This window comes from Hyperoodon ampullatus (assembly GCF_949752795.1).
Source record: "Hyperoodon ampullatus genome assembly, chromosome: 2".
In the NCBI taxonomy this organism is placed as follows: Eukaryota; Metazoa; Chordata; class Mammalia; order Artiodactyla; family Ziphiidae; genus Hyperoodon; species Hyperoodon ampullatus.
The window spans coordinates 141,455,873-141,473,201 of NC_136915.1; positions in this window are offsets into that span (position 1 = coordinate 141,455,873).

Here is a 17,329-nt window from a genome sequence, read left to right on the forward strand (position 1 = left end):
GTGGCCATGCCATTGGTGACATTGCCCATGATGACAGTACTCATGGTGACAGCACTCACGATGATAGTGTCCATGGTGACAGTGCACAGGGTGGCAGTGAAAAATGGTGACAGAGCCCATGGTGACAATACTCATGGTGACAGTGCACACGGTGACAACCCATGCTGATGGTGCTCATGGTGACAGTGCTCATGGTTAAGGTGCCCATGGTGACAGTGCTCATGGTGACAGTACACATGGTGATACTGCTCAATGTGATAGTGCCCTTTTTGACAGTGCACATGGTGACAGTTCTCATGGTGACAGTGCCCATGGTGACAGTTCTCACATTGATAGTGCCCGTGGTGAAAATGCCCATGGTGACAGTTCACATCGTGAACGTGCTCATGATGACAGTGCCCATGTTGGTAGTTCCCATGGTGATAGTGCTCACAGTGATAGTGACCATGGTAAGATTGCAGATGGTGGCCGTGCCATTGGTGACATTGCCCATGATGACAGTACTCATGGTGACAGCACTCACGATGATAGTGTCCATGGTGACAGTGCACATGGTTGTAGTGCACATGGTGGCAGTGAAAAATGGTGAGAGAGCCCATGGTGACAGTGCTCATGGTGACAGTGCACACGGTGACAACCCGTGCTGACAGTGCTCACGGTGACTGTGCTCATGGTTGCATTACCCACGGTGACAATGCTCACAGTTAGAGTGCCCATGGTAATCGTGCTCACCATGATAGTGTCCATGGTGACAGCAATCACAGTGAGAGTGCCGATGGTGAAAGTGCTCACGGTGATAGTGCCCATGGTTAAGGTGCCCATGGTGACAGTGCTCACGGTAATAGTGAGCATAGTGTTAGTCCACTTGTTGACCATGCCCATGCTGAGAGTACACATGGTGATAATTCTCAAGTGGGTAGTGCCAATAGTGACAGTGCCCATGGACACCACCCTCAAGGTGATAGTGCTCACGGTGACAGGGCCCATGGGGACAGTGCAAAACTTGACATTGCTTATCGTGACAGTGCTCACAGTGACAAAGCCCACGGTGACAGTGACCACGGTGACTGCTCTAATGTTGATAGTGCCCATAGTGACAATACCCATGGTGACAGTACTCATGGTGATAATGCTCAAGATGATAGTGACCATGGCGATAGTGCCAATTGTGAGAGTCCTCATGCTGATAGTGCCCATTGTGACAGTTTCCATTCTGAAAGTGCTCATGATGACAGTGCCTATGTTGGTAGTTCCCATGGTGACAGTGCTCACGGTGATACTGACCATGGTAACAGTTCACATGGTGGCCATGCCCTTGGTGACAGTGCCCATGATGACACTACTCATGGTGACAGTGCCCATGGTTAGAGTGCACATGGTGGTAATGCACACGGTGAGAATGCATGCTGAGAGTACTCATGGTGACAATGCTCATGGTTGCAGTACCCATGGTGACAGTGTTCACAGTGACACTGTGCATGGTGGCACTGCCCATGGTGATAGTGCTCACAGTGAAAGTCCTCACGGTCATACTGCTCAAAGTGACAATACCCACAGTGAAAATACCCATGGTGACAATATTCATCGTCAAAGTGCCCATGGTGGCAATTCCCATAGTGACATTTCTCATGGTGACAGTGCTCATGGTGACAGTGAAAATGGTGACAATACCCATGGTGACAGTACTCATAGTGAAAATACACATAGTGGCAGTTCTCATAGAGAGGGTTCTCATCGTGACAGTGCTCATAATAGTAGTGCCCAAGGTGGCAGTGCTCATAGTGACAGTGCTCTTGGTGACATTGCTAACGGTGATACTTCTCATAGTGACAGTGCCCATGGTGATATTACCCATGGTAAGAGTACTCAATGATAAAGTGCCCATAGTAACAGTGCCCATGGTGATAGTGCACATGGTGGCAGTGCAAAATGGTGAGAGTGCCCATATTGACATTGCTCATGGTGACATTGCTTAAGGTGATATTCCTTGTGGTGATATTGTGCATGGTGACAGTTCAAATGGTGACAATACCCATGGTGACAGTACTCATGGTGAAAACACCCATGGTGCAGTTCTCTTAGCGACCTTTCTCATTGTCACAGTACTCATAATAGCAGTGCCCAAGGTGGCAGTGCTTGTGGTGATGGTGCTCATGGTGACAGTGCTCTTGGTGGCTGTTCCCATTGGAACAATGCCGATGGTGACACAGCACATTGTGACAATGCCAATGGTAACCTTGCTCTCGGTGATAGTGAACACGGTGAGAGTGTCCATTGTGACACAGCAGAAGGAGACCCTCCTCATTGTGACAGTGCTCATGGTAACCGTGCTCATAGTGGAAGTGCCCATGGTGACAATGCTCATTGTGGCAGTGCTTATGCTGACACTGCCAATGATGACAGTTCTTATGGTGATAGTGTTCACAGTGTCTGTGCTCATGGTGATAGTGCTCACGGTGGCAGTGCCCATAGTGACCCTGCTCATGCTGGCAATAACCACAGTGATAGACCCATGGTGACAGTGCCCATGATGACACTGCCCATGGTGACAGTGCTCACGGGGAAAGTGCCCATGATAATATTAACCACGGTGATAGTGCTCCTGGTGACAGTGCCCACGGTGACATTGCTCTTGGTGATAGTGCCTTTGGTGACAATGCTCATGGTGAATATTGCCCATGCAGAGAATGCTCATGGTGACATTGCCTTTGGAGAGAGTACCCATGTTGACAGTGCCCATGGCGATGTGCTCATGTTGACAGTGCTCACGGTGATAGTGCCCATGGTGACAATGCCCATGGTGGAAGTGCCTATGATGCCAGTGCCCACAGTGACAGTGCCTACGCTGACAATTCTCATGGTGATAGTGCCCATGGTGACATTTCACATGTTGATACTGCCAATGGTGACAGTGCTCATGGTGACAGTGCTCATGGTTGCAGAACCCCTGGTGACAGTGCTCAAAATGAGTGCCCATGGTGGCAATGCCCATGGTGACAGTGCCCACAGTGACATTGCCTATGGTGACACTTCTCATGGTGACATTGCCCATGGTGACAGGGCTCATGTTGACAGTCCACATTGTGCCAGTGCCCATGGTGACAGTGCTCACAGTGAAAGTGCTCATGGTAATGCCGCTTATGGTGACAGTGCCCAAGGTGAAAATAAGATGGTGACAGTACTCATCGAGAAACTGCCCATGGTGGCAATTCTCATAGTGACAGTGCTCATGGTGACAGTGCTCATGGTGGCATTTACCATGGTGAGAGTACAGATGGGGCAGTGCACATGGTGACAGTGCCCATGGTAACCGTGCTCTCGGTGATATGAACCATGGTGACAGTTATCACGACTGTTGTTCCAATGCTGATAATGTTCCCAGTGATAGTGCCCATGATTAAGGTGCTCATGGTGACAGTGCTCACAGTAATAGTACGCATAGTGATAGTGTACTTGGTGACCGTACCCATTGTGACAGTGCCCATGGTGACAGTACACATGGTGATACTGCTCAATGTGATAGTGTCCTTGTTGACAGTGCGCATGATGACAGTTCTCACGGTGACAGTGCCTATGGTGACAATGCTCATGGTGACAGTGCCCATGGTGACAATTCTCACGTTGATATTGCCCATGGTGAAAATGCCCTTGGTGAAAGTTCGCATGGTGAAATTGCTCATGATGACAGTGCCCATGTTGGTAGTTCCCATGGTGAGAGTGCTCACAATGATAGTGAGCATGGTAAGATTGCAGATGGTGACCGTGCCATTGGTGATATTACCCATGATGACAGTACTCATGGTGACAGCACTCACGATGATAGTGTCCATGGTGACAGTGCACATGGTTGTAGTGCAAGTGGTGGCAGTGAAAAACGGTGAGAGAGCCCATGGTGACAGTGCACATGGTGACAGTGCACACGGTGACAACCCATGCTGACAGTGCTCACGGTGACTGTCCTCATGGTTGCATTACCCACAGTGACAGTGCTCACAGTTATAGTGCCCATGGTAATCATGCTCACCATGATAGTGCCCATGGTGATAGTGATCACAGTGAGAGTGCCGATGGTGAAAGTGCTCACGGTGATAGTGCCCATGGTTAAGGTGCCCATGGTGACAGTGCTCACGGTAATAGTGTGCATAGTGATCATCCCTTGTTGGCTGCACCCATGCTGACAGTACACATGGTGATAATTCTCAAGTTGGTAATGCCCATGGTGACAGTGCCCAAGGACACCACCCTCAAGCTGATACTGCTCACGGTGACAGGGCCCATGGGGACAGTGCAAACCGTGACTTTGCTTATCGTGACAGTGCTCACAGTGACAAAGCCCATGGTGACAGTGACCACAGTGACAGTTCTAATGCTGATAGTGCCCATAGTGACAATACTTATGGTGACAGTACTCATGGTGATAATGCTCAAGGTGATAGTGACCATGGCGATAGTGCCGATGGTGAGAGTCCTCACGCTGATAATGCACATGGTGACAGTTTCCATTCTGAAAGTGCTCAAGATGACAGTGCCCATGATGACAGTACTCATGGTGAAAGTGCTCACGGTGAGAGTCCCCATGGTGAGAGTGCACATGGTGGTAGTGCACACGATGAGAACCCATGCTGAGAGTACTCATGGTGATAATGCTCATGGTTGCAGTACCCATGGTGACAGTGATCACAGTGACAGTGCGCATGGTGGCACTGCCCATGGTGACAGTGCTCACAGTTAAAGTGCTCACGGTAATACTGCTCACAGTGAAAATGCCCACAGAGAAAATACCCATGGTGACCGTATTCATCGTCAAATTGCCCATTGTGGCAATTCTCATATTGACAGTTCTCATGGTGACAGTGCTCATGGTGACACTGCAAATGGTGACAATACCCATGGTGACAGTACTCATGGTGAAAATACACATAGTGGAAGTTCTCACAGTGAGGGTACTCATCGTGACAGTGCTCATAATAGTAGTGCCCAAGGTGGCAGTGCTCGTGGTGACAGTGCTCTTGGTGACATTGCTCACGGTGATACTTCTCATGGTGACAGTGCCTATGGTGATATTACCCATAGTGAGTGTACTCAATGATAAAGTGCCCATGGTGACAGTGCCCATGTTGATAGTGCACATGGTGGCAGTGCAAAATGATGACAGTGCCCTTGGTGACATTGCTGAAGGTGATACTCCTTGCGGTGATATTGTGCATGGTGACATTTCAAATGGTGACAATACCCATGGTGACAGTACTCATGGTGAAAATACCCATGGTGGCAGTTCTCATAGCGACTGTTCTCATGGTGACAGTACTCATAATAGCAGTGCCCAAGGTGGCAGTGCTCATGGTGACGGTGTTCATGGTGACAGTGCTCCTGGTGGCAGTTCCCATGGGAAAAATGACGATGGTGCATTGGAATTGGGTAATATGGGTAATATCACTATAGGCCCTTTAACCATGAGAAATGTGACCGTGCGGAATGTCTCTATGGGCAGTGGCACCATGGGCATTGTCACTGTGAGCACTGTCACAACGGGCACTATCACCATGAGAAATCTCACCATGCTAACTGTCCCCATGGGCACTGTCACCATGAGAGTTGTGAACATGGGCACTCTCACCATGAGCACTATCACCATCAGCAATGTCACTCTGTGAATTGTCACCATGGGCACTGTCACCCTGAGCAGTACACCGTGAGAATTGTGACTATGTGCACTGTCACCATGTGCACATTCACAATCGGCACTATCGCCGTGACACTGACATGAGCACTGTCATCTTGGGCACTGTCAGAGTGAGCACTGTCACCAGGGGTACTGCAAACATGAGCACTGTCACCATGAGCACTGTCACTATGGGCATGACACCATGGGCACTGTCACCATGGGCAATGTCTCCATGGGCAGTTTCACCATGAGCACTGTCACTATTGGCACACTCAACATTGGCACTGTCACCATGGGCCTTGTCCCAGTGAGCACTGTCACCTTTGGCACTGTCGCTGTGGGCACTGTCACAATGGGAAGTATCACCATGGGTTTTGTCAGCCTGGGCACTGTCCCCGTGGGCACTGACACCGTGACATCTATCACCATAAACACTGTAAACATGGGCACTGTCACCATGAGCACTGCCAAATGAGCACTGTTATTTATGGCACTGCCAACATGAGCACTATCACCATGAGCACTGTCACCATGGGCATGACACCATGGGCATTGTCACCCTAGATACTCTCACCATAGGCATTATCACTGTGAGAATTGTGAACATGGGCACTGTCACCATGGGCACTATCACCATGAGCACTGTCACCATGAGTACTGTCACCCTGGGTATTTTCACCATTTGCACTGTCACTGTGAGCACTACACCATGAGAATTGTGACTATGGCACTGTCACCATGGACACTCTTACCATGGGAACTATCACTGTGAACACTGTCACCATGAACACTGTCACTGTGTGCAGGGTCACCATGCACACTGTCACCGTAAGGAATATCACCATAAGCAAAGTCACCATGAGCAATGTCACCATGGGCACTGTCACCATTTTGCACTGCCACCATGTGCAGTGTCACCATGCATAATATCACCATAGGCACTTTCACTGTGAGAAATGTGACCGTGCAGAATGTCTCTATGGTCACTGGCACCATGGGCATTGTCACTGTGAGCACTGTCACAATGGGCACTATCACCGTGAGGAATCTCACCATGCTAACTGTCCCCATGGGCACTGTCACCGTGAGAAGTGTCACCATGGGCACTGTCACTGTCACCCCTGTCACCATGGGCACTGTCATTGTGGGCACTGTCACCATGGCCACTGCCACGTTGGGCTCTGTCACCATGAACACTGTAACAATGCCCATTATCACCATGTGCACTGTGACCATGGGCACTCTCACCATGAGCACTTTCAGCATGTGCACCGTCACTATTTAGCACTGTCACCAGGTGAACTACCACCATGGGCATGGTCATGATGTGCACTATCACCGTGAGCACAGTTACCATGGGCACTGTAACAATGTGCTGTGTCACCATCGGTAGTGTTCCAATGGGAACTGCCACCAAGAGCACGGTCACCATTAGCACTGTCACCATGAGCACTACCACCTTGGGCATTGCTATTATGAGCACTGTCACCATGAGAACTGTCTCTATGAGAACTGCTACCATGGGTTTTTTCAACATGAGAACTGTCACCATGGGTATTGTCACCATTTGCACTGTCACCATGAGCACTATTACCGTGAGCACTATCACCGTAAGCACTCTCACTGTGGTCACTGTCACCATGAGCACTGTCGCCATGGGTACTGGCACAATGCGGAGTGGCACCATGAGCCCTGAAACCATGGGCACTATCACTGTGAGCACTCTCACTGTGGTCACTGTCACCATGGGCACTGTTACCATGAGCACTGTCACAATAGGCAATGGCGCCGTTGGCACTGTCACCATGGGCACTGTCTTCATGGGCAGTGTCACCATGGGCACTGCCACCATGGGCACTATCACTGTGAGCACTGTCACCATGGGTACTGCAACCATGAGAACTGTCACCATCAGTACTGTCTGCATGGGTTGTCACCATGTGCACTGTCACCATGAGAACAGTCAACATGGGCACTGTCACCATTTTTCACTGCCACCATGTGCAATGTCACCATGGGCACTATCACCGTGAGAACTGTCACCATGAGTACTGTCATCATGGGCACTGTCACCAAGGGAATGGCCACCATGTGCACTGTTACCATGGTCACTATCACTGTGAGCACTGTCACCATGGGAACAACCAACATGGGCAATATCATCAAGAGCACTTTCACAATAGGAACTGCCACCATGGGCACTATCAATGTGCGGACTGTCACCATGGGCACTATCCCCATGGGCACTGTCACCGTGAGCACTTTAACCGTCGGCACTGTCACCATGAGCACTACCACTGTGAGCACTACCACCATGAGCACTCTCACCGTGGTCACTGTCAATATGGGCACTGTCAATGTGAGCCCTGTCACTATGGGTACTGGCACAATGTGGACTGTCACAATGAGCCCTGTCACCATGGACACTATCACCATGAGCACTCTCACCGTAGTCACTGTTACCATGGGTACTGTCACTGTGAGCACTGTCAGCATAGGCAATGGCACTCTGTGCACTGTCATCATGGGCATTGTGACCATGGGCAGTGTCACCATGGGCACTGCCACCATGGACACTATCACCATGGCCACTCTCACACTGGTAACTGTTACCATGGGTACTGTCACTCTGAGCACTGACACCATAGGCAATGGTACCGTGGGCACTGTCACCATGGGCACTGTCACTGTGAGCACTGTCACCACAGGTACTGCTACCATGAGCACTGTCAGCATGGGTTGTCACCGTGTGCACTGTCACCATAATTGTCAGCATGGGCACTGTCACCATTTTTCACTGCCACCATGTGCACTACCACCACGTGCACTGTCACCATGGGCACTATCACCGTGAGCACTGTCACCATGGGCACTATCACCGTGAGCACTCTCACCATGGGAACTACCAACATGGGCACTGTCATCATGAGCAATTTCACAATGGGAACTGCCACCATGGGCACTATTAACGTGAGCACACTCACCATGGGCACAATCACCAAGGGCAATGTCAGTTTCAACACTATCTCCATGGGTACTGCAACCATGACCACTGTCACCATAAGCACTGTCACCATTCTCAGTATCACCATGTGCACTGTCACCATGCGCACTATCACCATGAGAACTGTCAGCCTGGGCACTGTCACCATGGGTATTGTGAATTTCGGCACTGTCACCATGAGCACTGTCACCTTGCGCACTGGCACAATGTGGACTGTCACCATGAGCACTGTCATCATGGGCACTATCACCATGCTCACTGTCACCATGGGCACTGTCACCGTGAGCACTATCACCGTGAGGGTTGTGACCATGGGCACTGTCACCATGGGCAGTGACCCCACGGACAATATCACTGTTAGTATGGTCACCATGGACACTATAACTATGGGCACTGTCACCGTGAGCTCTGTCACCATGGGCACTTTCACCATGAGCACTGCCAGTCTGACCAATCTCACCATAAGGACTGTCACCATGTGCACTTTCACGATGGGCACTTCCAACATTGGCACTATCACCGTGAGCACTGTCAACAAGAGCACTGTCATGGTGGGCAGTGTCACCATGCGCACTATCACCGCAAGAATTATCACTTTAAGTAATGTCACCATGGGCACTGTCACCATTTTGCACTGCCACCATGTGCACTATCACCTTAGGCACTGTCACCATGAGCACTTTATCACTGAGTACTGTCACCATCGGTAATATCACCATGGGCACTGTCACCGTGAGAACTATCACCGTGAGCAATGCCATGATGGGCATTGGCGCCATGGGTTTTGTCACTATGAGCACTGAAACAATGGGCACTATCACAGTGAGAAATCTCACTGTGCTAACTGTCCCCAAGTGCACTGTCACAGAGAGAAAAGTCACCATGGGCACTGTCACAGTCAGTATTATCACCTTTGGCACTCTCATTGTGGGCACTGCCACCGTGAGCACTATTACCATGAACACTGCTACCGTGAGCTCTAACATGATAAGAACTGTCACCATGGGTACAGCCACCATGGGCACTCTCACGGTGTGTACTGTCACCAGGGGCACTGTCACCATGGGCACTGTCACCATGAGCACTGTAACCATGGGCACTCTCACCATGGGCACTATCACCATGAGCAATATCACCATGGGCACTGTCACTATTTTGCACTGCCACCAGATGCACCATGACCATGTGCACTGTCACCATGGGCAGTGTCACCATCGGTAGTCTCACCATGGGCACTGCCACCATGAGCACTGTCACCAAGAGCACTGTCACCACGAGCACTGCCACCATGAGCACTGTCACAAGAACTGTCACTATGAGAACTGCCACCATGGAAACTTTCACCATGATTACTGTCACCGTGGGTATTGTCACCTTGGGCACTGTCAATGTGACCACTATCACCGTGAGCACTATCACCCTGAGCATTGTCACCACGGGCACAGCCTCAATGCGGACTGTCACCATGAACACTGTGACCATGGGCAGTGTCACCATGAGCAATTTCAACAGGGTCACTTTCACCATGAGGACTGACACCATGGGGACTCTCACCATTGGCACTGCCTCCGAGGGGTTATCACGATGAGCACTATCACCATGGGCAGTGTCTCCATGGGCAGTTTCACCATGAGCACTGTCACTATTGAAACTGTCACCATAGGCATGGTCACCGTGAGCACTGTCACCATGGGCCTTGTCACACTGGGCGCAGTCACCATGGGCACTGTCTCCGTGGGCACTGTCACAAAGGGAAGTATCACCATGGGCTTTGTCAGCCTGGTCACTGTCCCCGTGGGCACTGACACCATGACATCTATCACCATAAACACTGTAAACATGGGCACTGTCACCAAGTACACTGTCACCATGGGCATGACACCATGGGCATTGTCAGCCTAGGAACTCTCAACATAGGCATTATCACTGTAAGAATTGTGAATATGGGCACTGTCACCATGGGCACTATCACCATGAGCTCTGTCACCATGAATACTGTCACCCTGGGTATTTTCACCATGAGCACTGTCACTGTGAGCACTACACCATGAGAATTGTGACTATGGGCACTGTCACCATGGACACTCTCACCATGGGAACTATCACCGTGAACACTGTCACCATGAACACTGTCACTGTGTGCAGGGTCACCATGCACACTGTCACCGTAAGGACTATCACCGTAAGCAAAGTCACCATGAGCAATGTCACCATGGGCACTGTCACCATTTTGCACTGCCACCATGTGCAGTGTCACCATGCATAATATCACCATAGGCACTTTCACCGTGAGAAATGTGACCGAGCAGAATGTCTCTATGGTCACTGGCACCATGGGCATTGTCACTGTGAGCACTGTCAGAACGGACACTATCACCGTGAGAAATCTCACCATGCTGTCCCCAGGGGAACTGTCACCGTGAGAAGTATCACCATGGGCACTGTCACTGTCAGCAATGTCATTGTGGGCACTGTCACCATGGCCACTGCCACGTTGGGCTCTGTCACCATGAACACTGTAACAATGCCCATTATCACCGTCTGCACTGTGACCATGGGCACTATAACCATGAGCACTGTCAGCATGTGCACTGTCACTATTTAGCACTGTCACCAGGGGAACTACCACCATGGGCACTGTCACGATGTTCACTATCACCATGAGCACGGTTACCATGGGAACTGTAACAATGCGCAGTGTCACCATTGGTACTGTCCCCATAGGAACTGCCACCAAGAGCACTGTCATCATTAGCACTGTCACCACGAGCACTGCCACATTGGGCACTGCTATTATGAGCACTGCCATCATGAGAACTGTTGCTATGAGAACTGTCACCATGGGTATTCTCACCATTTGCACTGTCACCATGAGCACTATTACCGTGAGCACTATCACCATGAGCACTCTCACTGTGGTAACTGTGACCATGAGCACTGTCGCCATGGGTACTGGCACAATGCGGACTGGCACCATGAGCCCTGTCACCATGGGCACTATCAGTGTGAGCACTCTCACCGTGGTCACTGTCACCATGGGCACTGTTACCATGAGCACTGTCACCATAGGCAATGGCACCATGGGAACTGTCACCATGGGCACTGCCACCATGGGCACTTTCACTGTGAGCACTGTCACCATGGGTACTGCAACCATGAGAACTGTCACCGTGAGTACTGTCTGCATGGGTTTTCACCATGTGCACTGTCACCATGAGAACTGTCAACATGGGCACTGTCACCATTTTTCACTGCCTCCATGTGCAGTGTCGCCATGGGCACTATCACCGTGAGAACTGTCACCATCAGTACTGTCATCAAGGAAACTGTCACCAAGAGCACGGCCACCATGTGCACTGTTACCATGGTCACTATCAACGTCAGCACTGTCACCATGGGAACTACCAACATGGGCACCGTCATCATGAGCACTTTCACAATGGGAACTGCCACGAGGGGCACTATCAACGTGCGGACTCTCACCATAGGCACTATCACTATGACAGTGTCACGGTGAGCACTAGTACTGTGAGCACTACCACCGTGAGCATTCTCACCGTGCTCACTGTCAATATTTGCACTATCACCTTGAGCACTGTCACTATGGGTACTGGCACAATGCGGACTGTCACAATGAGACCTGTCACCATGGACACTATCACCATGAGCACTCTCACCGTGGTCACTGTTACCATGGGTACCGTCACTGTGAGCACTGTCACCATAGGCAATGGCACTGTGGGCACTGTCAGCATGGGCACTGTCATCATGGGTATTGTCACCATGGGCAGTGTCACCATGGGCACTGCCACCATGGGCACTATCACTGTGAGCACTGTCACCATGGGTATGGCTACCATGAACACTGTCAGCATGGGTTGTCACCGTGTGCACTGTCACCATGAGAACTGTCAGCATGGGCACTGTCACCATTTTTCACTGCCACCATGTGCACTACCACCATGTGCACTGTCACCATGGGCACTATCACCGTGAGCACTGTCACCATGAGTACTGTCATCATGGGCACTGTCACCAAGGGCACAGCCACCATGTGCACTGTCACCATGCGCACTATCACCCTGAGAACGTCAGCCTGGGCACTGTCACGATGGGTATTGTGACTTTGGGCACTGTCACCGTGAGCACTGTCACCTTGGGCACTGGCACAATGTGGACTGTCACCATGAGCACTGTCATCATGGGCACTATCACCGTTAGAACTGTCACCATGGTCACTGTCACCATGGGCACTGTCACCGTGAGCACTATCACCGTGAGGGTTGTGACCATGGGCACTGTCACCATGGGCAGTGACCCCACGGACAATATCACTGTTAGTATGGTCACCATGGACACTATAACTATGGGCACTGTCACCGTGAGCTCTGTCACCATGGGCACTTTCACCATGAGCACTGCCAGTCTGACCAATCTCACCATAAGGACTGTCACCATGTGCACTTTCACGATGGGCACTTCCAACATTGGCACTATCACCGTGAACACTGTCAACAAGAGCACTGTCACGGTGGGCAGTGTCACCATGTGCACTATCACCGCAAGAATTATCACATTAAGCAATGTCACCATGGGCACTGTCACCATTTTGCACTGCCACCATGTGCACTATCACCTTAGGCACTGTCACCATGAGCACTTTATCACTGAGTACTGTCACCATCGGTAATATCACCATGGGCACTGTCACCGTGAGAACTATCACCGTGAGTAATGCCATGATGGGCACTGGCGCCATGGGTTTTGTCACTATGAGCACTGAGACAATGGGCACTATCACCGTGAGAAATCTCACCATGCTAAATGTCCTCAAGGGCACTGTCACAGAGAGAAAAGTCACCATGGGCACTGTCACAGTCAGTATTGTCACCTTTGGCACTCTCATTGTGGGCACTGCCACCGTGAGCACTATTACCATGAACAGTGCTACCGTGAGCACTATCTTGATAAGAACTGTCACCATGGGCACAGACAACATGGGCACTCTCACGGTGTGCACTGTCACCAGGGGCACTGTCACCATGGGCACTGTCACCATGAGCACTGTAACCATGGGCACTCTCACCATGGGCACTATCACCATGAGCAATATCACCATGGGCACTGTCACTATTTTGCACTGCCACCAGATGCACCATGACCATGTGCACTGTCACCATGGGCAGTGTCACCTTCGGTAGTCTCACCATGGGCACTGCCACCATGAGCACTGTCACCAAGAGCACTGTCACCACGAGCACTGCCACCATGAGCACTGTCACAAGAACTGTCACTATGGGAACTGCCACCATGGGAACTTTCACCATGATTACTGTCACTGTGGGTATTGTCACCTTGGGCACTGTCAATGTGAGTACTATCACCGTGAGCACTATCACCCTGAGCACTGTCACCACGGGCACAGCCTCAATGCGGACTGTCACCATGAACACTGTCACCATGGGCACTATCATGGTGAGAACAGTCACCGTGGTCACTGTCACCATGGAGACTATCGCCTTGAGCACTGTCACCATGAGCACTGTCCCCATGAGCAATTTCAACAGGGTCACTTTTACCGTGAGAACTATCACCACGGGGACTCTCACCATTGGCACTGCCTCCGAGGGGTTGTCACGATGAGCACTATCACCATGAGCAGTGTCTCCATGGGCAGTTTCACCGTGATCACTCTCACTATTGGCACTATCAACATCAGCACTGTCAGAATCGGCATGGTCACCGTGAGAACTGTCAAAATTGGCATGGTCACACTGGGCACTGTCACCATGGACACAGTCACCGTTAGCACTCTCACCATGGGCACTGTGATCTTGGGCACTGTCACCATGGGCTCTGTCACCGTGGGCACTGTCACAAAGGGAAGTATCACCATGGGCTTTGTCAGCGTAGGCACTGTCACCGTGGGCACAGCCACCATGACATCTATCACCATAATCACTGTAACCATGGTTACTGTCACCATGAGCACGGTCACCATGAGCACTGCCACAATGAGCACTGTCACTTATGGCACTGTCCACATGAGCAGTGTCACCATGATCACTGTCACCATGGGCTGGACATCCTGTGTATTGTCACCATGGGCACTGTCACCATGAGCACTCTCACCATTGGAATTGTCACCTTAGGTACTGTCACCATGGGCACTGTCACTGTAAGCACTTTTACCATGAGCTATGTCACCCGGGTATTGTCACCATGGGCACTATCATCGTGAGAGTTGTGAACATGGGCACTATCACCATTAGCAATATCACCATGAATACTGTCACCCTGTGTATTGTCACCATGGGCACTCTCACCGTGAGCACTACACCGTGAGAATTGTGACTATGAGCACTCTCACCATGGGCACATTCACCATCAGCACTATCGCCGTGAACACTGTCACCATGAGCACTGTCACTGTGTGCAGTTTCAACATACACACTATCACCATAAGGACTATCACCGTAAGCAATGTCACCATGAGCAATATCACCATGGGCACTGTCACCATTTTGCACTGCCACCATATGCAGTGTCACCATGGGCACTTTTACCATGAGTACTGTCAGCATGGCTAATATCATCATGGGCACTGTCACCGTGAGCACTGTCACTATGAGAATTTTCACCATAGGCACTGTCACCGTGAGCACTGTCACCGTCGGCACTGTCACCATGAGCACTATTACTGTGAGCACTACCACCGTGAGCACTCTCACCATGGTCCCTGTCACCATGGGCACTGTCACCGTGAGCACTGTCACTATGGGTAGTGGCACAATGCAGACTGTCACAATGAGCCCTGTCACCATGGACACTATCAACATGAGCACTCTCACCGTGGTCACTGTTACCATCGGTACTGTCACTGTGAGCACTGTGACCATAGGCAATGGCACAGTGGGCACTGCCACCATGGGCACTGTCAGCATGGGCATTGTCACCATGGACACTATCACTGTGAGCACTGTCACCATGGGTACTGCAACCATGAGAACTCTCACCGTGAATACTGTCTGCATGGGTTGTCACCATGTGCACTGTCACCATGAGAAATGTCAACATGGGCACTGTCACCATTTTTCACTGCCACTATGTGCAACGTCACCATGGGCACTATCACGGTGAGAACTGTCACCATGAGTACTGTCATCATGGGCACTGTCACCAAGGGAATGACAACCATGTGCACTGTTACCATGGTCACTATCACCGTGAGAACTGTCAACATGGCAACTACCAACATGGGCAATGTCATCATGAGCACTTTCACAATAGGAACTGTCACCATGGGCACTATCAACGTGCGGAATCTCACCATGGACACTATCACCATGGGCACTGTCACCGTGAGCACTGTCACCGTCGGCACTGTCACCATGAGCACTATTACTGTGAGCACTACCACCGTGAGCACTCTCACTGTGGTCACTGTCAGCATGGGCACTGTCATCATAGGCATTGTCACCATGGGCAGTGTCATCATGGGCACTGCCAAGATGGGCACTATCACTGTGAACACTGTCACCACGGGTACTGCTACCATGAGCACTGTCAGCATGGGTTGTCACCGTGTGCATTGTCACCATGAGAACTGTCAGCATGGGCACTGTCACCATTTTTTACTACCACCATGTGCACTACCACCATGTGCACTGTCACCATGGGCACTATCACCGTGAGCACTGTCACCATGAGTACTGTCATCATGGGCACTGTCACCAAGGGCACAGCAACCATGTGCACTGTTACCATGGTCACTATCACCGTGAACACTGTCAACATGGGAACTACCAACATGGGCACTGTCATCATGAGCACTTTCACAATGGGAACTGCCACCATGGGCACTATTAACGTGAGCACACTCACCATGGGCACTATCACCAAGGGCACTGTCAGTTTCAGCACTATCACCATGGGTACTGCAACCATGACCACTGTCACCATAAGCACTGTCACCATTCTCAGTATCACCATGTGCGCTGTCACCATAGGCACTATCACCATGAGAACTGTCAGCCTGGGCACTGTCACCATGGGTATTGTGACTTTGGGCACTGTCACCATGAGCACTGTCACCTTGGGCACTGGCACAATGTGGACTGTCACCATGAGTACTGTCATCATCAACACTATCACCATTAGAACTGTCACCATGCTCACTGTCACCATGGGCACTGTCACCGTGAGCACTATCACCATGAGGTTTGTGACCATGGGCACTGTCACCATGGGCAGTGTCCCCATGGACAATTTCACTGTTAGTACAGTCACCATGGACACTATAACTATGGGCACTGTCACCGTGAGCTCTGTCACCATGGGCACTTTCACCATGAGCACTGCCACTGTGACCACTCACACCATAAGAACTGTCACCATGGGCACTTTCATGATGGGCACTTCCAACATTGGCACTGTCAACAAGAGCACTGTCACAGTGGGTAGTGTCACCATGCACACTATCACCGCAAGATCTATCACATTAAGCAATGTCACCATGGGGACCGTCACCGTTTTGCACTGCCACCATGTGCACTATCACCTTAGGCACTGTCACCATGAGCACTTTATCACTGAGTACTGTCACCACCGGTAATATCACCATGGGCACTGTCACCGTGAGCAATGCCATGATGGGCACT